We start from the raw sequence: 27,129 nt of genomic DNA on the forward strand, positions 1-27,129 counted from the left end.
TTTGTGCTTTTGACCTCCTTCCTCTTAGTGGTAGAAATGGGTCTAAAACCAATGGTGGATCCCGGAAGTCAATAAATTTCTGAAAGAAGACAAAATTCTGAATTCAGCAAGGGGTCATTTGTGTAGATCCTTCAAGGTTTTCCTATAGAAAGTAAATAAATATTGAAATTGAGTTGAAAAAAAGCGATTTGTGTCTACATTTTCATCTGTAACTTTTTCTAACTATGGCAGATTTTTAAAAGCAATATACTGTTAAGTCTGCTGGAGCCTTCTGGTTGCTTAGATATATTAGGCATGAAGGTTCACCAAGAACCCGAGGTTCCAAGAGCCAATAACTGAGCTGCAACTTGCAATGGTTTTAATTGTGTACCAGGAATACAGCAATTCCTTTGGTAAAATATAAAGAGTGAAAAATAGGTATCAAAGAAACCTGTTGTTAGAAATGGGGTCTTTGGTTGGCAGTCAGGTTACCCCACTCTAGTCAGGGTAAGTCACACACAATCCAAATTATCCTGTGCCCACTCCCTAGTAGCTTGGCACTGAGCAGTCAGGCTTAACTTACTGTATAAGGCAATGTGTAAAGTATTTGTGAAATAAATCATACAATAACACCATATAGCACCACACAGTGTTTAGGAAAATATACAATATTTATCTGGATAATTGCAGGTCAAATCGATTAAAATGCGATAAGTATATGTTGAGTTATCACTAAAAAGTGATATAAAGGTGGTCATTACAACCCCGGCGAAATCTGTGGTAATACCGCAAACAGGCCGGCGGACAAAAAAAGGGAATTATGACCGTGGCGGAAACCGCCAACATAGACAGCCACCTTAACACTCCGACTGCCACGGCGGTACAGGCAAGCAGCGCGGCGTCACCGCCAACAGACAGGTGGGAGACAATGTACCGCCCACAGTATCACAACCCGCCAATCCACCACCTTTTCCGGGGCGGATTCACCGTGGATAAAAACACTGCGGAAACAGATTTTGCTATGGGAAAACGCTCACCTTAACACACTCCACGACGAAGGAGCCCACCATGGAGCCCGAACTACAAATACTCCCTGCGCTTGTCTTCCTGCTCCTCTACGATCACCAGCAACGTAGGCGCCGAAGACAACGGTGAGTACTGCACCTACGACATAGGGGATGCAAAAGTCAGGGGGACACACACGCAACACCCCCACCCCCAACCCGACCCTCACCCACTACAACACACACACCAATGCATTTCCAAACAGCACAGTAACAACCCACAACCCCCCCGGAAGAATGCAAAGACAAAAGGAAATCAGTTCAAACATTGTAATGTATCAAAATACAGTAACCAACTATATACAGATATATATAAACAATCGAAAATCATACATCACGAGTAGTACTGCAGGTATGCACATATCAATGTCCGTGGACCACTGGGCCCAAAATGCATGGACGAGGCCCACACTAGATACCTATCCACAAACGGAGCGAACACTGCAGGGGCATCAGATAGAAATACAACAGGCACCTCAGGGGGAAGGGAAAGGAGGGGCACCTCAGCCGGATTACAGCACCACGCCAGATCCATGACGGGGCTCCATGCCCATTGATGTATCCTGGGGAGTGCAAAGCCACAGTCTCTCAAGTCTCTCAAGTGGGTGGGTTGACCACTGTACCATCCTGGGGAGTGCAAAGCAACAGTCTCTCAAGTCTCTACAGTGGGTGGGTTGACCACTGTACCATCCTGGGGAGTGCAAAGCAACAGTCTCTCAAGTCTCTACAGTGGGTGGTTTGCCCACTGTACCATCCTGGGGAGTGCAAAGCCACAGTCTCTCAAGTCTCTACAGTGGGTGGTTTGCCCACTGTACCATCCTAGGGAGTGCAAAGCCACAGTCTCTCAAGTCTCTACAGTGGGTGGTTTGCCGACTGCTTTATCCTGAGGAGTGCAAAGCCACAGTCTCTGAAGTCTATACAGTGGGTGGTTTGCCCACTGATTTATCCTGGGGAGTGCAAAGCCACAGTCTCTGAAGTCTCTACAGTGGGTGGAATGCCCACTGCTTTATCCTGGGGAGTGCAAAGCCACAGTCTCTCAAGTCTCTACAGTGGTGGATTGCCCACTGCTTAATCCTGGGGAGTGCAAAGCCACAGTCTCTGAAGTCTCAACAGTGGGTGGTTTGCCCACTGCTTTATCCTGGGGAGTGCAAAGCCACAGTCTCTCAAGTGGATGCAGGTCTCCACTGGTTCTGGAGGGGGACTGGTGCCCAGAGTGCTTCATCCTGTGAAGGACAGACTGAGTGGATGCAGGTCTCCACTGGTTCTGGAGGGGGAATGGTGCCCAGAGTGCTTCATCCTGTGAAGGACAGACAGAGTGGATGCATGTCTCCACTGGTTCTGGAGGGGGACTGGTGCCCAGAGTGCTTCATTCTGTGAAGGACAGACAGAGTGGATGCAGGTCTCCCATGGTTCTGGAGGGGGAATGGTGCCCAGAGTGCATCACGCTCCCTGTGACGGTCCCAGTTCCGTCACTGTCCCAGCTGCACATGGGCTAACGATGCTTGATTTGGCGGTCTTTGCCCTGTTCAGCGGTCTTCACCATGGCAGTCTTTGCCCTGTTCAGCGGTGCTTGCCTTTGCTGTCTCTGACCTATTCAGCGGTGCTTTGCCATGGCGGTCTTTGGCCTGTTCATCGGTGCTTTGCCCGGTTCAGCGGTCTTCACCATGGCGGTCTTTGCCCTGTTCAGCGGTGCTTGCCTTTGCGGTCTCTGACCTGTTCAGCGGTGCTTTGCCATGGCGGTCTTTGGCCTGTTCATCGGTGCTTTGCCCTGTTCAGCGGTCTTCACCATGGCGGTCTTTGCCCTGTTCAGCGGTGCTTGCCTTTGCTGTCTCTGACCTGTTCAGCGGTGCTTGCCTTTGCTGTCTCTGACCTGTTCAGCGGTGCTTTGCCATGGCGGTCTTTGGCCTGTTCAGTGGTTCTTTGCCCTGTTCACCGGTCTTCACCATGGCGGTCTTTGCCCTGTTCAGCGGTGCTTGCCTCTGCTGTCTCTGACCTGTGCAGCGGTGCTTTGCCCTGTTCATCGGTCTTCACCATGGCGGTCTTCGCCCTGTTCAGCGGTGCTTGCCTCTGCTGTCTCTGACCTGTGCAGCAGTGCTTTGCCCTGTTCATCGGTCTTCACCATGGCGGTCTTTGCCCTGTTCAGCGGTGCTTGCCTCTGCTGTCTCTGACCTGTGCAGCGGTGCTTTGCCCTGTTCAGTGGTCTTCACCATGGCAGTCTTTGCCCTGTTCAGCAGTGCTTGCCTTTGCTGTCTCTGACCTGTGCAGCGGTGTGTGGCATTATGGTCCCTCAGTGCCCAGCGGGGCTGTGGCTGCCGGGGCCCTCCAGGTCACTGACGCTGGCGGTGGTCTCCGGACCAGTGACGATACTGCTGCCCTCCAGGGCACTGACTCTGGCGGTGGTCTCCGGACCAGTGACGATACTGCTGCCCTCCAGGGCACTGACTCTGGCGGTGGTCTCCTGACCATTCTCCTGACCAGTGACGATAGTGCTGCCCTCCAGGGCACTGACTCTGGCGGTGGTCTCCGGACCAGTGACGATACTGCTGCCCTCCAGGGCACTGACTCTGGCGGTGGTCTCCTGACCAGTGACGATACTGCTGCCCTCCAGGGCACTGACTCTGGCGGTGGTCTCCGGACCAGTGACAATACTGCTGCCCTACAGGGCACTGACTCTGGCGGTGGTCTCCAGACCAGTGACAACGTTGCTGGCGGTGGTGTCCCGGCCGGCGGGAGGATGGCAGCCTTCTCCGCCGTGCTGCTCTTCCCAGACTTTGGAGACTTCTTCTGCCCCTTCGCCACCTTGGGAGGAGTCACAGCTGACTTGGCACTCCCCCCGGGACCCTTGTGAGCTGTTTTGCCGGCAGGAGGCTTCACCCTCTCCCGTCGGCCACTTTCCAGCTTAAGGTGCTTTACAGGGGGTGGACTGGCAGTGCTTTGGCTCTGTGTCACACTGACTGCCCTGGTGGCCGGTGCACTCCACACACCTTTAACACGCACCACTGGTACCAGACTTTTTTTGGCTGAGGTGCTACTGCGGGACCTATGAATTGGAGGGGTTGGGGTGGTGGTAAAGAGGTCAACATTGCTGAGGAAGAGTTTCTGACGAACACTGGGATGGGTAGCTGGAGGGGGTCTGGGAGTGAAGGAAGAGGAGGTGGTTGTAGGAGGTGTAACTTTAGGTGATTTGGGTGCAGGTGCAGGTACTGGAGGCTGTCGTGAGGTGGTTGGATGTTGGGTGTGTGGGTGCCCGCGTTTGTGTACTTTGGGAGGGGGCGTCACAGACACACTGGGAGTGGACACAGGGGACGTGTAAATGGTAGTGGGGGTGGTGAGTGCAGGTGAGTGGGGTGTGGTGCTGGGTGTTCTGGTGCGAGTCCTAGTGCCTGTAGATGTAGTGCATGCAGGTGAGAGTGTAGACGAGACTGGGAGGGAGGAGGGAGACGAGCAGGAGGGGGACACAGTGGAGGCAGTGGATGTTGCTGTGTCTGTATGTGGGTGATGCTTGTGTGAGTGCCTCTGGGTTGTGTTGTGCTTATGTTTGCCTGAGCTACTTTTGTGTGTTAAGGTGTGTGCATGCTTGTCTGATGGTGTGCTTGGGATAGGCTGGGGTACAGGGGACTGGGTCTGGGTGGAGGAAGTTGGAGGGGGAGGCAAGACACAGGGACAATGGCTGCCATCAGTGCTGAGGCCAGAGATTGCAGGGTTCGATGAAGGGCAGCCTGACCAGAATTAATGCCCTCCAGGAATGCATTACCGTGTTGCAACTCCCTTTCTACACCCTGGATGGCATTCACAATGGTAGACTACCCAACAGGGAGTGACCTGAGGAGGTCAATGGCCTCCTCACTGAGGGCAGCAGGGGTGACTGGAGCAGGGGCTGAGGAGCCTGGAGCGAAGGTGATGCCCACCCTCCTGGGTGAGCGGGCACGGAGCGAAGGCTGAGGGGCTGCTGGGAGGGCGGTGCTGGTAGGGGGGGTGGCAGCTGTACCTGTAGAAGTGCGGGGCACAGATGGTGCCACCACCACAAGGGAGCTCCCATCGGTGGACGAGTCCGTGTCACTGTTTGGTGATCCGGTGACCGACGTGAAGCTCCCCTCGCCCTCCGTCCCACTGGTGTATTCAGAGTCTGTGGTGTGGCCCTCCATGTCCATGAGGGATGCAGCTCCCTCGTGCTCTGGTGCCACTGTACCTCCGCCTGATGATGCTGATGCACAAAACAACATGGAAGCACAAAAAGGGGGGGACGACAGAAGAAAGACAGGTTACCGCTACCGTTGGCGGACAATACAGACACAGCAGCCCCCTGCACTACTACTTCCTGGGATCTGGCCTACATGGCTATGGTGGACATCTGCACACATAGATGACACAGGGACATGTATACCTGTACTTGGCACTCTACAGAGGTGGGGTGGAGTGCCACATGGCCTGCATTCCGGAGGGGCCCAGCCTACGTAACTCGCCCTGGCCTAGGGAAACCCACAGCCCTCCTCCCCCACCCAGACCCCTGCACTGCGCGCAAAGTCCGCTGAATGATGTTGTACTCACCCCCTTGTGTCTGCTGTGATGCCCTCAAGCGCCCATCCAACTCAGGGTAGGCCACCGCCAGGATCCGGAACATCAGGGGGGTCATGGTGCGACGGGCACCCCTCCCACGTTGGGAGGCCATCCCCAGCTGAGCCTCTGCCGTCTTCTTGCTCCAGCGGTGAATGTCCTCCCATCTTTTACGGCAGTGGGTGCCCCGTCTCTGGTGGACCCCCAGGGTCCAGACTTCCTTGGCGATGACACGCCAAATGTCCTTCTTCTGGTGGGCGCTGACCTACATGACATGTACAGGGGAAGAAGAGAAGTCATTACCAACTGCACCGTCGAAGTGAGTGGCCCCCATCCCTACCCTTGCCATGTGGCACATGCATTCACAGTCCTTTATGGTCGCTGACCTCTGCCCCCTTCCTACTGACATCCAGCCCTCTCCACCCAGCATAGCCCATACAACGTGCTCCCTGTGTACTTACCTGTTGGTCTGGAGGACCGTAGAGTAGCGTGTACTGGGGGAGGACCCCGTCGACTAGCTTCTCCAACTCCTGAGCAGTGAAGGCAGGGGCCCTTTCCCCAGACGCAGCAGCCATTGTCTCTTCCAGACCGAGGTCACAGCAGCACTTGCAGTAAAGGTCCTCTCCTGTCGAAGATCAGGTATCGAGTGATTGAACAGATAGAAAATGGCGGTCACGTCCGCGGCGGTGACGTCCGCGGCGGTGCGTATCATCACTGCCGGCGCACTTCATCATTGGCTCCTGGGACCCAAAGGGTCCAATGTTAACCAATGCAACATTGCGCCGCGGTCTATGACCGCCTACCGCAACGGTGTACAACGCCAGAGCAGATACCTCACATCCCACTTTAAAGGTCAGGCAGCCGCCATTTCAGGGGCCCACATGGCTTCATTTACTACTGCGTCACACATACCTAGGCCTACACTCAACACATATACAGGAAGAGTTTTGTATTTGGTGTTGTGTTCTGTGTAGCTGTGGGAACATACCTGGGAATTTGTTGACTCTGTGGTCGCTGTTGTCCTTCTTAGGTACCGTCAGCTGGGACATTTGAGGAGATGGCGGAATCCTCCGGTGTACCGACTGCTGGTTGACCTGTTAACAATGAAGGAGCGACATTTGATCATCACCTACAGGTTTGACCGTGCCACAATCCAGGAACTGTGTACCCACTTGGAGCCAGACCTGATCTCACCAATCCGCCATCCCACAGGAATACCCCCTGAAGTGCAGGTGCTATCAGTGCTCCATTTCCTGACAAGTGGATCATTTTAAACAACAGTGGCCATGGCATCAGGGATGTCCCAGCCTATGTTTTCCAACGTGTTGTCTGCCCTGCTGAAACACGTAGGGAGCTACATCGTTTTCCCTCAGGTGGAGGATTTGGCTACAGTGAAAGGTGACTTCTATGCCCTGGGACATATCCCCAACATCATAGGTGCTATTGATGGCACCCATGTTGCTCTGGTCCCCCTCACGCAGGAGTGAACAGGTGTACAGGAACCGGAAGAGTTATCATTCCATGAATGTACAGATGGTATGTTTGGCAGACCAGTACATCTCCCAGGTAAATGCTATGTTCCCTGGCTCAGTGCATGACGCCTACATCCTGCGGAATAGCAGCATCCCGTATGTGGTGGGTCAACTCCAGAGGCACCGGGTGTGGCTATTACGGGACTCTGATTACCCTAACCTGTCCTGGCTATTGACCCCAGTGAGGAATCCCAGGACCAGGGCAGAGGAGCGCTACAATGAGGTCCATGGGCAGACTAGGAGGGTGATTGAACGCACCTTCGGCCTCCTGAAGGCCAGGTTCAGGTGCCTCCATATGACAGGTGGTTCCCTATTCTACTCACCAAGGAAGGTGTGCCAGATCATCATCGCCTGCTCGATGTTTCATAATCTTGCTTTGCGACGCCAGGTGCCTTTTCTGCAGGAGGATGGTCCATAAGATGGTGTTGTGGCAGCTGTGGAGCCTGTGGACAGTGATGAGGAGGAAGCTGAGGAAGAAGACATAGACAACAGGGAGTCAGTCATACAGCAATATTTCCAGTGACACACAGGTGAGAACAATTTTTTTAATATTACATTCACTTTCACACTTCTACCTCTATCCTGTCTGTCAATTAGTAGCAGTATTTGGTAACTCAGTTGTACATTTCCATTACGGTTTCACAGGTGTGGTTACCAACGTGTGTCATCTGCTTGCATCCTTCATGGACTTGTGATGTGTGACATAGGTATGTTGGCATTACATTTGAAAACGCATTTTGTCACTGTCATTGCTAATACACATTTTCAAAATCACAGACTGACTCCAGATTGTTTTGTGGTTCAAGGGTGTTTATTGAAGTGCTAATTATTGGAGGGGGTGGCAAAATGGTGAAGGGTGATGGTGGAGGAATGTCCATGGCAGAGTCCAGTCTATTAGTCTCACAGGTGCACTGCCCATATGGGCATAGGAAGTGGAGCTGGGGCAGTTCCAATCTGGACAGGGTAACAAAGTGAGACAGTGGGAGGACAATCAGGGTGGTCTCATTTCCTGGCGGGGTCTTGCCATCTTGCTCTGTCCTGTTCCTGGATCTCAGGGACCGCTTGCGGGGTGGTTGTCCGTCTGCAGTGGGTGGGGTGCTGGTTTGGTGGTCCTGTGGCGGGGCGTCCTGTCCACTAGCGCCGGCGGAGGTGGTGGGCAATTCATCGTCCATGCTAGTGTCAGGGGCCCCTTGGAGTGCCACAGTGTCCCTCATGGTCTTTTGTATGTCCTTCAGCACCCCTACGATGGTGCCCAGGGCGGAGCTGATGGTTCTGAGATCCTCCCTGAACCCCAAATACTGTTCGTCTGGCAGGCACTGAGTCTCCTGAAACTTGGCCAGGACTGTAGCCATCGTCTCCTGGGAGTGGTGGTATGCTCCCATGATGGAGGAGAGGGCCTCGTGGAGGGTGGGTTCCCTTGGCCTGTCCGCCCCCTGTCGCACAGCAGCCCTCCCAGTTCCCCTGTGTTCCTGTGCCTCCGTCCCCTGGACCGTGTGCCCACTACCACTGCCCCCAGGTCCCTGTTGTTGTTGGGGTGGTGGGTTACCCTGGGTTCCCTGTAGTGGTGGACACACCGCTGATTGACGTGTCGTGGGTACGAAGGTATGGGCCCGCTGGGTGGGTGCTGTGCTGGTGTTACCAGAGGGTGGAAAGTCAGTGTCGGGCTGTGCCTGTGCAAGGGGAGTCGACTGTCCTGAGGCCCACGATGGTCCGGGCTGGTCATCTGGATCCAGTTGGCCAGAGCTGCTGTCGTCACTGTGGGCCTCTTCTGTGGGTGGAGTGGAGATGTCTGGACCCTCCTGTGTGGTGACGTTACGTAGTGGTCCTGCAGGGGTATAAGAGCATGATTATTGCATCTGTGTGTGTCATGGTGTGCAATGGGTGGGTGTGCGTGTACCCAAGTGCAAGCATTCCTGTGTGGGGGCTGGTATGATGATGGTTGGGGGGTTGTTATGGGTATGTGCAGTGAGCATGCTTTAGTGCTGGGTGTCCATGCTTAGTTGTGTCATGCAGGGCTTGGTGTTAGGATGTGTGGTTTGTGGTATTAGTACATTAGTGAGGAGTTGGAGTGATAGGGGAGAGGGTGAGGGTGGCGGTGTGTGATAGCATGCAGGTAGGGTGGGGGATATGATAGTTAAGATTTGACTTACCAGTGTCCATTCCTCCACCTACTCCTCCGAGGCCCTTTGGATGCATGATGGTCAAGACCTGCTCCTCCCATGTTGTTAGTTGTGGGGGAGGAGGTGGAGGTCCACCGCCAGTCCGCTGAATCGAGATGTTGTGTCTGGAGACCACTAAACGCACCTTCCTCCGTAGGTCGTTCCACCTCTTCCAGATGTCCCCCGATTTCTTGGATGCTGTCCCACAGTGTTGACCCTGTTGACGATTCTTCGCCAGAGCTCCATCTTCCTGGCAATGGAGGTGTGCTGCACCTGTGCTCCAAATAGCTGTGGCTCCACCCGTAGGATTTCCTCCACCATGACCCTGAGCTCCTCCTCGGAAAACCTGGGGTGTCTTTGGCATGACATGGGGTGGTGTAGGTGATGTGTGGGGTAGTGCATGTGTTGATGAGTGTGGTGATGTGTGGTGGTGTGGGGTGTTTTGAGCGTGGATGTTGTATGGGTGATGGTGTTGTGTGCCTCTGTGTGGTGGGGTTGTCTATTGCTGTAGTCTCTCTCTGGCCTTCTTTCAGATTTTTTGGTCGTAGGGGTTTGTGGGTGATGTGGGTGTGTGTTTTATATTGTGTTGGGTGTGAGGGAGTAGTGTTTATATGTGTATCAGGTGTGTGTAATTTGAATTGTCCAATGTGGCGGTGTTTTGGAGATGTGTGTGTATTTTGAGCACGGCGGTGTGTACCGCCAATGGAATACCGCGGTTGAAAGACCGCCGCATGGATTCATGGGTCATAATAGCATGGGCGTGTTTCTGTTGGCGTGACGGTGAAGGTTTTGTTTTTGCCAGTTTATCACTGACCTTTGGTGTGGCGGACTTGTGTGGGCGTCTGAATTTTGGCGGATTCCGAGATGTGGGTCATAAGAGCTGTGGCGGAATTCCGCGGCCGCAGCGGTGTATTGGCGCTCTTCTGCACGGCGGTAAGCGCCTTTTACCGCCAATGTTGTAATGACCCCCAAAGTGTCTTAAGTCTTTTAAAAGCAAAACAAAGTCTCTTTCAAGCACAAAGTACCTAGTTTGCATGAAACATTTTGTTTAGTTTTCACACAGGGACGGCTGTGAATCGATTTCCGGCTCTCGGTCGTGGATCCTCTTTGAGTTGTTTGGTTTTCAGACTCCTAGGGGGTCATGCGTGGATTTCAGGCGCTGCTAGGACGAAGTCACAGGAGCTGCGTTGATCCAGTAGGCCTTGCGTCAAATTTTCTACCACACGGCAGGCGCTGCATCGATTCCTCCCTGGAAGTCGGGCTGCTTCGTTCTGGCTCGGCTGTGCATCGATCCGGTGAGGCCGTGTGTCGAATTTCCGGTACCTACGCTGGCGCTGCATCAATCTTCTCATTGCGAAGTCGGGCTGCATCATTCCGGTTTGGCGTGTGGTGAAATTTTCACTGCGGTGCTAACTGTACATCATTTCTGGCAGGCTGTGTGTCGAATTTCGCCGAACAAGGAGTCCTTCTTGTAGAGATGAAGTCTTTTTGGTCCTGAGACTTTAGGGAATAGGAGGCAAGCTCTAGCCAAGCCCTTGGAGAGCACTTCTTCACCATAGCCAGAGAGCAGCAAGGCAGCAGGGCAACAGCAAGGCAGTAGTCCTTCACAGAAAGCAGACAGGTGAGTCCTTTGAGCAGCCAGGCAGGTCTTCTTGGCAGGATGCAGGTTCTGGTTCAGGTTCTCTTCTCCAGGAAGTGTCTGAGTTGGTAGGGGCAGAGGCCCTGTTTAAATACCCAAATGTGCCTTTAAAGTGGGGTAGACTTAAAAGAGTGTCTTAGAAGTGCACAAGGTCCACTTTGAGTTCAATCCTGTCTGCCAGGGTCCCAGTAGGAGGTGTGGCAGTCCTTTGTGTGAGGGCAGTAAACTGTCCTTTGACATACAAGTGTCAGGCCCTCCACCCTCCCAGCCCAGGAAGACCCATTCAAAATGCAGATGTATGCAAGTGAGGCTGAGTATCCTGTGTTTGTGATGTATGTGTCTGAGTGAATGCATAAGGGAGCTGTCAACTAAGCCCAGCCAGACATGGATTGTAAGGCACCGAAAGATTGAAGTGCAGAGAAGTGCTCACTTTCTAAAAGTGGCATTTCTAAAATAGTAATATTAAATCCAACTTAACCAGTCAGCAATATTTTGTATTACCATTCTGGCCATACTATATAGGACCTTCCTACTCCTTTCAGATCAGCAGCTACCACTCAAATAATGTATGAGGGCAGCCCCAATGTTAGCCTATGAAGGGAGCAGGCCTCACAGCAGTGTAAAAACGTTTTACACTACCAGGACTTGTAAACTACATAGGTACATGTCCTGCTTTTTGCCTACACAGCACCCTGTCCCAGGGGTTACCTAGGACACACCTTAGGGGTGACTTATATGTAGAAAAAGGGGAGTTTTAGGCTTGGCAGGTACTTTTAAATGCCAAGATGAATTGGCAGTGAAACTTCACACACAGCCCTTGCAATGGTTAAGTGGCTATTGAAGTGGGTAGCACAATCAGTGCTGCAGGCCCACCAGTAGCATTTAATTTATAGGCCATGGGCACATATAATGCAGTCTATTCGGGACTTATAAGTAAATAAATAGCCCAAGTGGGTATGGTCCAATATTACCATGTTTAAAGGGAGAGAGCATATGCACTTTAGCACTGGAGTAGTGGTAAAGTGCGCAGAGTCTAAAAATCAGCAAAAACAGTATCTCAAAAGTGGAACGAGGTGGGCAAAAAGTTAGGGGTGACCACCCTAAGGCTGTCAGGTCTAACACCTGTGTATTTCTGAAAAGGAACAAGATATAGAGTTTAGAAGAAGTGGTTATTTGCACATCTCTGAATATGTGGGTATGCATACTAGCATGTAAATAAGAGGGCATTTTTCAAAATAACTTTTTTCTTACACACTGTCTGACATTTGGAAGGTGCAAATGCAGAGAAATGCAATTGACAATAACACTTGATCTTCTATTCTGTGTTCCCCCAAGTCTCCTGATAAAAATGGTAACTCACTTGTGTTGGTGGGCCAAGTGCCCACAATAGGAAACATCTCAAAACACTGAAAATTTACTCTTTTTATTGCAAAGTGCCTATCTGTGGATTTTAGACTGTAAATCAGCCAGCACCTAAGGAAACCTATCAAACGTGTAAATTTTTGAAAACCTAGAGACTTAGGGGCTCATTCTGAGCCCGGCGGGCGGCGGGAGCCGCCCGCCTGGAGGGAGCCGCCAAATGACCGCACTGCGGTCAAAAGACCGCAGCGGCCATTCAGACATTTCCTCTGGGCTGGCGGGCGCTCTCCAAAAGAGCGCCCGCCGGCCCAGAGGAAATGCCCCTGCAACGAGGACGCCGGCTCAGAATTGAGCCGGCGTAGTTGCAGGGGTGCGACGGGTGCAGTTTGCACCCGTCGCGTATTTCAGTGTCTGCATTGCAGACACTGAAATACACAGTGGGGCCCTCTTACGGGGGCCCCTGCAGTGCCCATGCCATTGGCATGGGCACTGCAGGGGCCCCCAGGGGCCCCGCGGCACCCCCTACCGCCATCCTGTTCCTGGCGGGCGAACCGCCAGGAACAGGATGGTGGTAGGGGGTGTCAGAATCCCCCATGGCGGCGCAGCAAGCTGCGCCGCCATGGGGGATTCCAAGGGCAGCGGAAAACCGGCGGGAGACCGCCGGTTTTCCTTGTATGACCACAGCCGAACCGCCGCGGTCAGAATGCCCTGCGGGGCACCGCCGGTCTGTCGGCGGTGCTCCCGCTGACCCTGGCCCCGGCGGTCTGAGACCACCGGGGTCAGAATGACCCCCTTAATCCAGTATGGGGTGACTTTTGTGGCTTTCACCATTTTACTTAACCTGAATCTCTTGCAAATCTCAAATGTTGTCTGAAAAAACACATTTTGCTCACATTTCTCTGATGGAAAGCTCTGGAATCTGTGGGGAGACACACAAATTTCCTTCCACCCAGCATCCCCCAAGTCTCCTAATAAAAATGGTACCCCACTTGGGTGGGTAGGCCTAGAGCTCGTTACAGGAAACTGCCCAAAACACAATATGGATACATCAACTTTTTCAAATTTTCCACTGAAATTTGATTTCTTTTTTGGAATGTTACTAGCTTTGGTTTTTGCCCCCTACCTCAGACCGGCACTTAGGGAAACCTATCAAACTTGTATATTTTTGTAAACTAGACACCTAGGGAAATCCAGGATGAGGTGACTTGCGTGGCTCCCAAAAGCCTGTTTTACCCAGAATCTCTTGCACACCTCAAACTTTGACTAAAACAACACATTTTCTTCACACTTCTGTGATAGAAAGTTCGAGAATCTGAATACAGCCACAAACCTCCTTCCACCCTGCATTCTCCTAAGTCTTCTGATGAAGATGGTACCACACTTGTGTTGGTAGGCCTAGTGCCCATGACAGGAAACGGCCCAAAATGCAGCATGGATACATCAACTTTTTCTATGCAAAACTTACCTGTTTTTTGCAAAGTAGGTAGCTGTAAGTTCCGGGCCCTACGTCAGCCGGCACCTAGGAAATCCTACTAATCTTGTACATTTTCTAAAACTAGACGCATAGGGAAATCCGCGAGGGGTGACTTGCATTAATCCCATAAGGTTTTTTTTTTACCCACAATGACCTGCAAACCTCACCTTTTGCCTGAAATCACTCATTTTCCTTACATTTCGGTGATGGAAACTTTCGAATTCTGCAGGACTCCACACAATTATTACAACCGACATTGCTCCACTTGTGTGGATAAAAATGCTGCACCAATTGTGTGGCTGGGCCTAGTGCCAGTGACAGGAATTTATCAAAACAAGGACAATGCAAGCCCTTTCATCAGTTGGATACATTCCTGTCGCTGGCACTAGGTCCAACCACAAAAGTGGCACAGCATTTTTATTGTCAGTAGTGGAGCAATGTTAAGTGGTAGGAATTTTGTGGATTACAGAAGTTTCCATAGCAGAAAAATAAAGCAAAAATGTGTTTTAAGTCAACATTTGAGGTTTGCAGGGCATTGTGGCTAAGAAAATGTTGTGTGATAGATGCGAAGCACACCACCCTTGACTTTCCCAGATGTCTAGTTTTCAGAACTGTCTGGGTCTAGTAGGTTTTTCCAGGTGTCAGCCTACGCAAGCCCAAAATGTTCAGCTGTTCACCATTGCAAGTGGGATGATACTGGGAGTCAGCCTACCTCTTCTGGCCTAATTAATAAAAACAACACCCAAAAAAACAAATATCCTCGTGCTTGCCATTGGGATGAAATGCCTTAGTCCACAGGGGAGAAGAAAGACTGTTTCCTCATTTTTGAAGGGGTGGGGGGCCCGACCATGCTGGACAGCCCCAGCCCCTACACATACAAAAAGTAATTGCTGGTGTCTAGTGGGCTTTCTGCCACCCCTGGGGGGCAGATGGAGAAATTGCCCACATCTGCCCCAATGGGCAGAAAGATTGTTTACCGTTTTTGGAGCTGGGCGGGTGGTGGGCATGGCCATGTCCTCATGGTAGCCCCCACCAATATAAATTAAAAAAGTAATTCCTGGTATCTAGTGAGCTTTCTGCCTCCCTGGGGGAGGGGTGGAGCAGATGCAGGTAATTGCCCCCAAAGACTGTTTTTGGGGGGAGGTGGGGTCATGCCCATGCTGGACAGTCCCCACTGATACAAATAAAAACAAAAAATCCCTGGTGTCTAGTGGGATTTCTGCCCCGGAGGAAGGCAAATAAACTGTTTCCAATTTTTTTGGGTGGTGAGGGCATGGCCATGCCTATGCTGGCACCCCCACCAATACAAAGAAAAAAATCCCTAGTTTCTAGAGTGCTTTTCTGCCCCACTGGGCAGCAGATGTGTGTAATCGCTCCCATCTGCCCTCCCTTTTTTTGGGTGGGTAGGGGCATGTCCATGCCCACCCTGGGCAAACCCCACAGATTAAAAAAAGTAATCCCTGGGCTTTGTCTCCCCAGGGGAAAATGGGGGTAATTGCCCCCATCGGGCGGAAAAACTTGTTTCCTTTTGGGGGGTGGGAGAATGCCATGCAGGTTGGCCCCACCTCTGCAAGTCAAACAGAAAGTAATTCCTGGTGTCTAGAGGGCTTTCTGTCCCTCTGGGGGAATCAGATAAGATAATTCCCCCCCATCTGCCCCTCCGAATTGTCAAAAAGACTCTTCAAATAAAAAATAGAAAAGGTAAACTCTGATGCACAGTGTTTTTCTGCCCCCCGGGGGTGGGGGAGACTGCCCGACATATATGGCCAACCTGCCCCCAACAGGGGCAGAAAAAAGCCAAAATAATGCCTCCATAATGGGGAGTGACCCTTGCCCAAGGGGTGGCAGATTTGCCTAAAAATAATGTCAATCTGCCCACAAGGGCGGGGGGCAGAAAACGGCCAAAGTAATGCTCCCCTTATAGGGAGCAGCCCTTTGCAAAGGGACGGCTCCTTGCAGAAAAATACCTCTCGCGTTTACTTTGGTGCTTGGTGGCTAAGATAGCCCCACAAGCACTAAAGCAGTGAAAGTGAAATGAGTTGATCACCTCATTTCACTTTCACTTTAATGAAGTCAGTATGCCGTGCGTGCTGATCATCCCTGCAGTGAGGGAAAGAAACTGCCTCAGACATCTAGGGAAGGTCCTCCCCAGCTCACAAGGTGAAAAAATTAAAAAATAAAATCCTCCTGCTGTTTACAGCAGGGGTATTTTGTGGTCATGTGATGAGGAAGGAAAGGTTCCATCCTCAACACAAGACCACCAGTGCTCATGAAAGAACCATTCCATCATTCGCAGCAAAGGGGTTATTAGTTAGCACTCCAAAAGGACGCCTGCTGTAGAGGCTGAAGTCCAATTTGTTTACATGGTATTTATAATTGTCCAGGCATGCTACCTCCTTTGCAGAGCATAAGGAGGCAACCACTGCCTTTTAAATACATTCAGTCTTTCCTAATTTCCTAAGTTACAATCCACAACTTTTTCTTTCGGCACTGCTGGTGATTTTCCAAGTAGCCATATTGGAGGGAAAACAAGTGACTATGGGAGAAGAGGGTTCTGCTCCTGTGCCTTCTTCTAAGAAAGAACATCCCTGTGCGGATGTGGATTTATTACAGTTGATGATTAATAAAGCTGTAGAGGAAGCCTTTGCTGCATGAGAAGGCAAGCCTTCAGCAAAGCTCACTAGGGTTTCTCCTCAGACTGACCCAAATTGTGATGTCTCAGAGGATGAGGGGAGGATGAGACAGTATATTCGAGGATCTGAACTTAGGGAAGTTCTAACCCATTTTGAAGGGTGATTTGGCATTTCCTACTAAGGTACCTTAACCTAAGGAGAAGGATTTTTTTCTCCCAGCACAGGAGAGAGAAACCTGAGGCTGTGCCCATTCATAAGGTGCTCAGAGGGTTATTGTCTTGAGACTGGGTGGAGGCAAACAAATCTAACTTTCTAATGTTCGTTGCTCAGACATACCAGGAGGAATTTCCTGCTAATATAAACTTTGATTCACTGCTGGCTGGTTTGTTTTCAAGTGGCACAATCATTTTGGAGGAAGAAGGAAGATGGAATGCCACATTGTCAATTAGGGAACAGCATATCAGATTTTGATCTGGCCTAACTTTTGATTCCTTATCAGATGCTGCCTCTGATTCCATCATCTCAAACAGATGCCTCATCTGAAAGAGTTCTTGGAAGGCAGACAATGCCCAGAAGCCTCTCTTGAGTAATCTTCCTTTCAATGTCTCTGAGCTTTTTTGGACCTCAACTTGAAGGTGAAGAAGCCTGTTGAGCATTACAAACTTCTGGCCCTGATTTAAGCACCTTCATCAGGAAGGGAGTTTGGATGCAAGCAGGTTTTTGGTCAAACATCCCCTCAAAAGGGTCTAACCAGCCCTTTCATGGAAGAGAGCGTGGCATTCCCTTCAATGATAAGTCCTGGCAACAACCAGCAGGTTCTCCAGCTCCTCCAGTGAATCCTTAAAGCATGACTATTGGGAAGTGGGAGGAAGAATCAAGAATGTCATGTCAGTCTGGGAAAGAGATGTTTCTGCTGTTTAGGTCCACCATCTGGTTTGGAAGGATTGCAAGACTTAGTTTCCTCTTCTCCAGGGGATTTCTTTGTTTGAACTTCCATTCCTTGCAATCCTCAGAAGTCTAAGGGACTCATCAAGGGAATCCAACATCTTTTACACAAGCGAGCCATCATTTTTATGCATGGGAGCCGTCATTTTAGTGCCAGAAAGGACATAGGATTAAGATGGTATATCCTGATGTTTTAGCTCAAAAAAGCATGGGAGACTATCGTCTGGTTCTGGACTTAAATTCTGTGAATCTCTATGTTCATTACCAGAGATTCAAGTTGGTGAGTTTGAAACACATTTGACCTATAATTTTCTATGGCATGTTCTTAGCATCTATTGAATTTCTAGATGCTTTCTTCCATATCCCTATCTGTTCTCTTTCCCAGATATATGTGAAATTCTTTGCTCTGGATCAGCACTTTTAATTCTATGACCTTGCCTTTGCTCCAAGGGTTTTTACTAAGACTCTGACACCATTGGTGGGGAACCTCAATTCCTTGGGTTTGTTTGTTTTCCCATTTCAGACAATTGGTTAATTTGGGGCTCTTCTGTTCTTAAGTGTCAAGCCATTATGTAATTGGTCTGCTAATGTCTGAATGATCATGGCTTTGTGCTCAATTTTGGAAAATGTCACTTTCCTTCTCAAGATAGCCAGTTCATTATAATGGTGGGAAATGCGATTGCCCTATGTTTCTTCAAAGGAAATTTAAGTCTTATGCACCTGAGTGTTGCCAGTGTACAGCGAATCTCCTTTGCTGAAAAGTTCAGGAAATTTGGAGAGGGAGTCCAGGCCTTCATGGTTAAAGCAGCCTAACACTGGAACTCCCTACCTCCATCATTGAGAGCATGTCAAGATTTACTGACCTTCAGTAAAGCCTTTACGACTTTGCTGTTCCCTGCAGACTGATCATTAATTTTGTTTCTACTTGGGATTCAGATCTGGGCTAGCATCAAGACTCCTTCTAGGTCACAGCTTACCTTTATAAATAGTTTTAATTCATTAATCTCTTCGATACTCAAACTGCCCCTGCGAGGGAGTGACTGAGGGTACCATGTGACATTGCAGCTGCAATGTTCCTAGTACCCTGGGCTTGAACCTAGCCTATCATCTTCTTTCATTTCACCCAATATCTCAGCACTTCGGTCTCCTGTCCCGGTCCTGGGTCCAATTTCTCAGAAACTGCAATGATGGTCAAATACATCAAATCTGGCAAAAGTAGTACTCTTGGATACTACCATACCTCAGACAGTAACAACTTTTGACAATGCTCTGAGTTGGCCAGCAACTCTGGAGGTCCAAACAAGATCTTTGGACTTCATCTGACTTCATGACATCTTTCACCTGGAAGGAGTTGGCAGCTGTTTGCAAAGTTCTGCTGGCTTTTACCCCTTAGATCAGGGGTGAAGCTGTCTAAATTAGAACAGGCAATCAGATCACAAGGGCCTATGTAAGCCAAATTCTGTATACCAGGGTTACTTCTCTGGCATTTCTTGTGGAACAGATTGAGATCTGGGCAGAAGACAACCCTTTTGTCTCTGATAGCATCTTATCTGCCAAGCAGGGAGAACGGGAGTGCATACCAGCTGAGCTGGTCATTCCCCTCCTCAGGCTTGATGTCTTTCTGTCCACAAATGTTTTAGGAGATTATAATTTATTTTGGTACCCCATTGTTGGACCTGTTTGCATCTTCTCAGGATGCCCTTCTTCCCAGCTTCTGCTCCTACTTCCATGCCAGCAGGCGTGGAAGGTGGGCACTAAGAGCTTCAGATGGCCCACAGGGCTTCTCTTCACCTTTGACCTTTTGCTCTGATAATAAAGTTTTGTCAAATATTAGGAGGGAATGTGTTGAGGTGTTGCTGGTGATTCCCTTCTGGACTTGCCAAACCTGGTTCCTGCTCTTGCATCATCTATAAATTCTCCCACACTGGTTGTGCACTCTCAGAAAAGCTCTTCTATCACAAAGGTCTCACAGTCATCTGTCTCTAGGGCTTGTAGCTTGAGAGAAGGAGTTTAGACAAATATAGTTGTTCCTCCTAAATTGCTCCTTCTATCCAGTCCTCCAGCAAATAAAGTACTTCTAGACTCTATTAGAGACCTTCAATGGAGTATCTTCCCATTTCTTAGAAAGGGGGTAAGATATTAGAATTCCTCACGGATGGCTTCCTTATAGGATTATTTGTGCCCATGATGCATAGCTGGTGAGTAGCGATCAAGCTGTATGGGGTCCTTCCAACTTTCACGACCCTTTGGCCTTTCATTTGCTGCAAAGCTTTAATATAAAGACACCAGTTATCCATTCTCTGGTCTCTTCTTTGGACTTACCTCTGGTCCTGAAGGGCTTACAATCCCCTCTGTTTTAACACCTGTGTTCTATTACTTTGCAATTTCTAATCCTTAAGTCCTTTTTGTCTGGGGGCCATTACTTCAGCCTGCAAGGTAGGGGAAATTAAAGATTTGTTTGTCATACTGCCTTTTTAAGATTTTTTCATGACTAGTTGGTGCTACAGCCTGATTCTTCCTTTTTGCAAAAGGTTTCCTCTGCCTTTCACTTGTTCATGAATTGGATGCTTTCATTTGTTGTTTGTATCCCCTTCTACAGAGCAAGAAACACTTTGGCATTCCATGGATCTGCCCAGACCCCTTACTATGTATATAGAGAAATCTTCCTCTTTTACAAAGGTGGACTTTCTTTTTGTCACTTTTGACTTAGTCAACAAAGGCAATCACCCTATAACTTCGACTTTGAGTCGGTGGATAAGGACAGTGATTTCTCTGACCTATCGGAATTTGTGAGTTTCTCTTTTTCTCTACATCCAAGAGTGTTCCACTAGAGCTTCCTCATGAGCAGCTTTCACAGGTACTTCTTTAAAAGATGCATTTGCTGCAGCAAACTGGGCTTCCCCTCATATATTTATTTTCTCACTAAAAGTTAGGAATGGAAGAGTTTTTTTCTTCTGATTTTGGGACAACTGTTTTGTCTGCAGTTCATTAGGAAATTATGGCTCTGCTCATTTAATAACTCACATTGGTGATGCATCACTGCTCGTAGCATTTTGTAAATTATTTATATCAGAGCGTGGGCATACACTCACTGAATAGGACTGAGATGCGGAAGGTGGGCAAGATAGGTAATGACTCAGTTACTTGCAGGTAATCTTCATTACTCCGATTCATAGTCTTCCTCATCATGGTCCCAGTTGCCTCGCTTCCTCCCTTGCTGGGAGACCATATTGAATGTGGCCTACTTTTATTTTTTTTTATGTGTGAATTCTGTGGGTGAGACACAAAGTGCTCATTGGATAGGATGGTGACGAGGAAGACTACGACTTCAAGTAAAGAAGATTACCAGTAAGTAACTGAGTCATTACTAGCCTACATAGGTGCCAGCCCTTTGAGGGAGCGCTGACCTGCCTTGTGCCCCTAGCTCCACTCACATTTCACCTTCTACAACACCCACAGCTTGCAGCCACAGTTGCCACTGATAGTTCGGAGCCATTTGCCTCTGGTCATTGAGCTCAGGGGCGGGTGTCACCCACTTTGAGCAACAGCCCTCTCACCAAACAGCATATTACAGGTAACTGGGGTGCACATGGTCCAAAGCACCCACCGCTGTTGCCAAAAGGTGTTTCTGATCCTTCCAGTTGATTTTTGCATACCCACGTCAACCTCCTGTTTCTGAAAAGGCCACTTTCAGGAAGGAAAATTGGCATAGGTAAAAAATTCCAAACCTATATCCCAGAAAAAATGCATCAATTATAATATTAAGCTTATGTGCATTTATCATACCTTAAAAAAAAATTCTTTGGATTATGGTAAAAGTTGAATGTTTTGCACACATAAGGCCCATACAGATATATTGCATTACTGAAAATCTTGTTTTTGTTCGGACATGCCACTCCCAACATTGTAAAGTTCTATGTAAAGTGTCTGCCTGCTGTACAAGTAATGCATACCCTGAGCAGTCTCTAATATTTTCAAATGCGTGGTAATAAAAGATAGGTATGTATAAGTGATCTAACTTGCTTTGTGATGAAATTATAAAAACATGTCTTTGTTTTCAGATGCTTCATGTGGGACTCAAACCAGCATCCACCCCTTGCATGTTGAAACAGATAAGCCCTTGCCCTAAATGGTAAGAAGCAAAAATAAGTATCTCAGAATGCAAAGTGCTGAGGAGGAAAAAAGCCAGTACTTGCAGGTATGAAGTGTAAACATGCAGTTACTCAGTAGCAATTTTTGTCAATCCAGCACAAACGAACAAAATTAATTTTGTGTTAGGTTTCAGAGCCTGTCCCATCTCCTTCTTTTTTGCAGGGGGTACTACACAAACTATTGGCGGTTGTTCAAGAAGATTTGTTGTGTCTGTCTACTTGAGTCTGATTTATGGAGATTACATTTTCTTTGACAAATTGATTGCTATGATGTCCATTTATGAAAAGGTAGCTCAGTATTTTGAACCCTTGCAGCGAAGATATGACCATAATTACAGGTTCTCAAGCAACGGTCCTGGCAGGGCCCACTCTTTTTTCATCCATCCGATATTAAGAAAATAACTGTCGTTGACAAAAAAGATACCTTTAAAATGTATGTTTGGGGAGCGGGGGAATGTGAGGAGAAAGGGATGAGCCCATTAGAGAGGCATCACTGCTTAATCCACACACAAAGAATTGTAACTCAAAGGGGCCACTCAATGGCACTAAAAAGTCACAGGTAAGCGCTCCAAAAACATGGCAATGTCACACATAGTCAAACTGAAAACTTAGCAAATACGCCCTCTCTTGCTCAGGGTCAAAGTCTGATGGTGGAAAATAGGTCCAGGTCCCCAGATTAACCCCCGGTGTGACATTTTGTGAAGATTGTCAAAATAAGAATGAGAGGTAATCCCTTAGGCTCCTGTGTTGACAAAGTCTATAAAGGCTCACATTACCCCAATTCACCGGAGTAGGAAACTGCATTATGTAAATAGCGAAAATGCTTGAGGTATGGAGGATGACACATGAAACAACAGTAGTGTCCACTGCTTACGTCCTATGCGTAGCAACCGATCCACTTCCTGGAATGGGGGTTTGGCAGAGTGGGTGATTTTGAGCCATACCCTCAGGCTTCCTGGGCGGATGATGTGATCCAATGACCACTAGGGAATGTATTGATGGGTGGATGAAGAGACGAGTTGGGAACTTCTAAGGTGGGGACGGTTTGTTCGTTTGACAGCAGGCACCTGGCCAGAAGGGAAAAACAAGTATTTTGGTAGGAAATTAGTGAATTTATGTCAATAGTGGGTGATTTCTGTTGGATTATTGTAAGGCTAGACGTGGATTGGGTTGTAGAATGGGTTTGAAAAGTTGTTGGTAACAGTGATTAGAATTAGGAGCGTGCAGGAAAAAGTTATTGACGCACTGTTTACTCTTGAAGAGGCAGGAACGTTCGACCCAATCCAGCCGGTTGTGCCTAATTAGGCCTGGGCCCTACAAAGGGGACATCCAGTCAGTCGGTCGCCTGGAGGAGTTGCAGTGGCTGTGCTACCATGCTCTCCCTAAAAACAAAAGTAAATAAGAAGTGCAGGTGACCCTGAAGCTCAGTGACTGGCCCTCCATGGCTGAGAGGCCCCACAGGGAGTCAATAGCTGAGAGAAGAGGGTCTCTGAGTGCACAAGTCCTCCTCCAGTGGTGGAGGAGGAGGAGCATTCCACAGGGCAGGAGATAAGAGGCAGGTGACATTTGAATAGCAGTTCTTCAACGGCCTTGTGAGAAGCAGACTTACTAGTTTATTCTTATAGGGGGTGGCACAGTGAGTCCAGGTGGAGTGCAGTGGCACAGAGGCCTCAAGAGGTGGCAGCTGGCGATGAGGCGGATGGGGCAGGCAGTCAGCAGAGGCAGGCCTGCCTTTGGACTTGGCAAGAGTGCATAGGCAGATCTAGGTCACCGAAAGGTAGAAAGGACTAGGAAAGACAGCTGAAGCACTGAGAGACACTGCAAATGTGCAGCCTCTTCCTAGTCTTGGACAGGATTTTGAAAGTTTTAGGGATAGCGCAATAGCATGAGAGTAAGGGACAAGCACCCCTGAAACTTCTAAGCAGACACAGAGGTTTATAGGCCAACTGGGAGCATTGGGCTCCAGCTCAGGTTTTGGGGGCCGGGATACTGGTGGGTTAGTGGGGTTTGGTGCTAGGGGCATCAGGTACAAATGAGCATTCCATTGGTGCCTCTCTTGAATGGGCACCATATGAGCCACAAGTATGGATCTTGTGACTAGTGAGGCAATTGGGTTTTGATAGAAGAGGACGGTGCTGGTGATAGGCAGAGGAAAGGGCAGGGCAAGTTTTTGGTTCAGAAGGTGGGACAGAGCAGAAGCTGCAGTGCAAATAGCGTTGGCGAAGTAGCTTAGCTGAGAGATTTCAGTTCACCAAATGTATATGTGACTCATGCGGAAGACAGAATTTTGCTCTGTGCTGCTGGTTCTGTGGGATGTCGTGAGACCTCAATCAGCAGGAGGGAAGAAGGCTACTTACAGCCTATTCTCCTCTACTGCAGGATTTCTTACAGGCTATGTACTAAGCTCAGTTTGCTGGTTGTGGTGTAGGTGATGGCGAAGTGCCAGGAACAAGTGTAAGATGATTGCATGAAGCACTTGAAGACAGCATATTGGATTATTACTATAATGAGACCGAGCATATAGAAATTTGTGAAGTGCAAGACAAAGAAAGGGAATGGTGGTGTGTGCCTAATGATTTGCGTCATGAGTGTGAAGTGCCTAACATCCATCCTGTTGGTGTTTTGCAGGAGGCACTGCCGAAGCTAGGTGAACAGTGAGGTGTGGATGTGCAGATAGAATCAGGGCTGGCATCAGAATGGCAAGGTTTTGTGCGGGCCCCGACCTTGAAGCCAGGTAAGGTCATGAAGGCAGAGGTGAAAATAATAGGCAAACAGTTACGGACCAGTAGGTAGGAGCTGGTGCGATGGTCTCACTGGGATAATTAAAAGTACAGTTGGTAAGAGGCAAATATGTACAAGGTCAAGGGACAAGTCCAGATGATGGGATTAAGCTGGTACAGGTAAAGACTAAGGAAACAGAGAATGGTGGGGAGGTCAAGGGAGATGGAGTGGAGCAAGAGTAAAAAGCACAAAAAAAGACTAAAGAAATAAAGCATTAGAAACTACTATATATATATGCAAATAAAAATACTAGGTTCACACCTAATTGCGTCTACCAAGGAGTGTACATTGAAATACTCAAATTGTTCCTCAGGGAGGTATGGAAGAGGAGTTTGAGTTGTCAAGGAGATCCAGGGTACCAGTAACAAGTGAAAACTGAATGGCAAACTTTCTTATTTATGCCAGCGTTTATAGTGAAACATTTCCTGAACACTGTGTGGCATTACTTAAATACACGGATGTAAGGCACAACTAACATTTGGAGAATAGGCCTAGATTAGATATGATTAGTCTGTCCTGCTGTCAGTGTGTATGTTTTGTTTGTTTCAGTGGTGTTTTATCAATGTTTTTCAAACCTTTTGAAATCAGTGCTTATCAATGTTTATTCCACTGCATAACCCCCAAATCACAAAACTGTGTTTTTCCAGAATTTTCAAAACACGTAGTTTTCCTGTATTGTTTGTTATAAAGCACATATTTATTTAAAATAAGTCTTCCGATTGGCAGCATGTTCAACTGATTATGTTAGACTGTTGTAAGAATAGAAAGAACACCCACACCCACATCTCATTACCCTGTATCACATCTCAATGCCTCTGACACACAATCAATCTGTCAGGACTCTTTTTGGTTAACAGGAATATTAATGTTTAAAAAATGTAAGAGTGCTATAGTCAAAAGTTTTAATAAACCAATTCATAGGAATAGTTGGGGATCATTCACCTATCCATACTGAATAATATGACTTTGTAGTGATGATAAAGCCAACCAATGGCATATTGGCCCTCATTGTGACATTGGCGGTGAGTGATAAAGTGGCGGTAATACCAAAAGTCTGGATGTAACTACTGTTAAATTATGACCATGGCAGTGATAACTCCCATAGACAACCAATGTACCACACCAACCACCAGGGCGTTAACACCACTGACCATGGCGGTAGCCAACAACAGCCAGACGGAAGACAAAGTACAGCCCACCATATCATGACCTTGCATTCCGCCAGGATTTCTTGGGCAGTACCAATGCCATCAAAAGCTGGCAGAAACAGAACACAGAAGAGCAAAGACTCACCATCGAAGACACAGAGAAGAACAATGCCGCCATGGAACTGCAGGTCTTCCCGATGCTCATTTACGTCATGCTCCACCTGGAACACCAATGCCGTTGAAGACAACGACGGTGAGTACAGCTGCCTAGGACACAAGGGAGGAAGGGAGGAAAACGAGAGTGACACACACACATGAACGACACAGACCCAACACACACACACCATACACACAACCAGCTGCAGATGAAAAACAATGGCACACAATAGACAGCAGAATAATGCAAGGACCAACAAGAATGCAGTAATGAGAGTGTATTGATTGTAAACAGCTACCAAAAGAACCAATTGTACAAAAAACAAATATATGTACAAATATACACAAAGAGCCAATGGCCAGTCCAAAGTACTAAGGACCCATATGGCCACAGGGCACATTCCAAGGCCCAACTCGAATCCTGACTTCATCCTGATAGAACTCTGCAGGGACATCAGTTTGCAAGTGGGCAGGCATCTCAGGGGGATGAGGAGTGGGGGTCACCTCAGCCGAATATGGGAACAGGCCCACTGGTTCTGGAGGGAGCTCCATGCCCAGTTCTCTGTGCTGGGGAGTGGAAGGCCACAGCCTCTCAGGTGGGTGACTTTCCCACTGCTTCTGGAGGGGGCTTCATGCCTATTCTCTGTGCTGAGGAGTGCAAGGCCACAGTCTCTCAGGTGGGTGACTTTCCCACTGCTTCTGGAGGTGGCTCCATGCCCATTTCTCTGTGCTGGGGGGTGCAAGGTCACAGTCTCTCAAGTGGGGAACATGCCCACTGTTTCTGGAGGGGGCCCCTTCTACAGCAGTCCCTGGTGGGTGGCCTACATGAGTTCGGCTGGTGGTGATGGCTGCACTATGTCATCTGGAGGTGAGGACTACACTGTGTCAGCAGGTGAAGGTGCCTCCTGGGCAGCCTCTGCTGGAGGTGAGGGCTGTACTGTCTCAGCAGCTGAAGGTGCCTCCTGGGCAGCCTCTGCAGGAGGAGTAGGCTTCAATTCCTCCGCTGGCGGAGAGGGAACCACTGGTGGTTGCGGTGGTAGTGTCACCCTGACAGCATCTGCTGGAGGCGAGGGCTGCACTGTGTTAGCAGATGGAGGTGCCCCCTGGGCAGCCTCTGCTGGAGGTGAGGGCTGCACTTTCTCAGCATGTGAAGGTGCCTCCTGGGCAGCCTCTGCAGGAGGAGTAGGTTACAGTTCCTCAGCTGGCGCTCAGTGCCCAGTGACCACTGGTGGTTGTGATGTCAACTTGACAGCCTCCGCTGGAGTCGAGGGCTTCTTACCCTTCATGGAAGGAGGCGTTGGATCCTTACCCTTCCTGGCAGGGGTTGAGGGCTTCTTCCCCTTCATGGCAGGATGTGCGGGCTCCTTAGCCTTCCTGGCAAGAGTTAAGGGCTTCTTCCCCTTCATGGCAGGAGGTGTGGGATCCTTAATCTTCCTGGCTGGAGGAGTGGGATCCTTCATTGACTTGCCACCAGACTAAGTGGTGCCACCACTGTCCACATGGACTGTTTGGTTGAGGTGCTGGGCTGGGTCGTTGGGACCCTGCTCTTATGGGC

The sequence above is a fragment of the Pleurodeles waltl genome, chromosome 3_1 (assembly GCF_031143425.1).
Source record: "Pleurodeles waltl isolate 20211129_DDA chromosome 3_1, aPleWal1.hap1.20221129, whole genome shotgun sequence".
Classification (NCBI taxonomy): Eukaryota; Metazoa; Chordata; class Amphibia; order Caudata; family Salamandridae; genus Pleurodeles; species Pleurodeles waltl.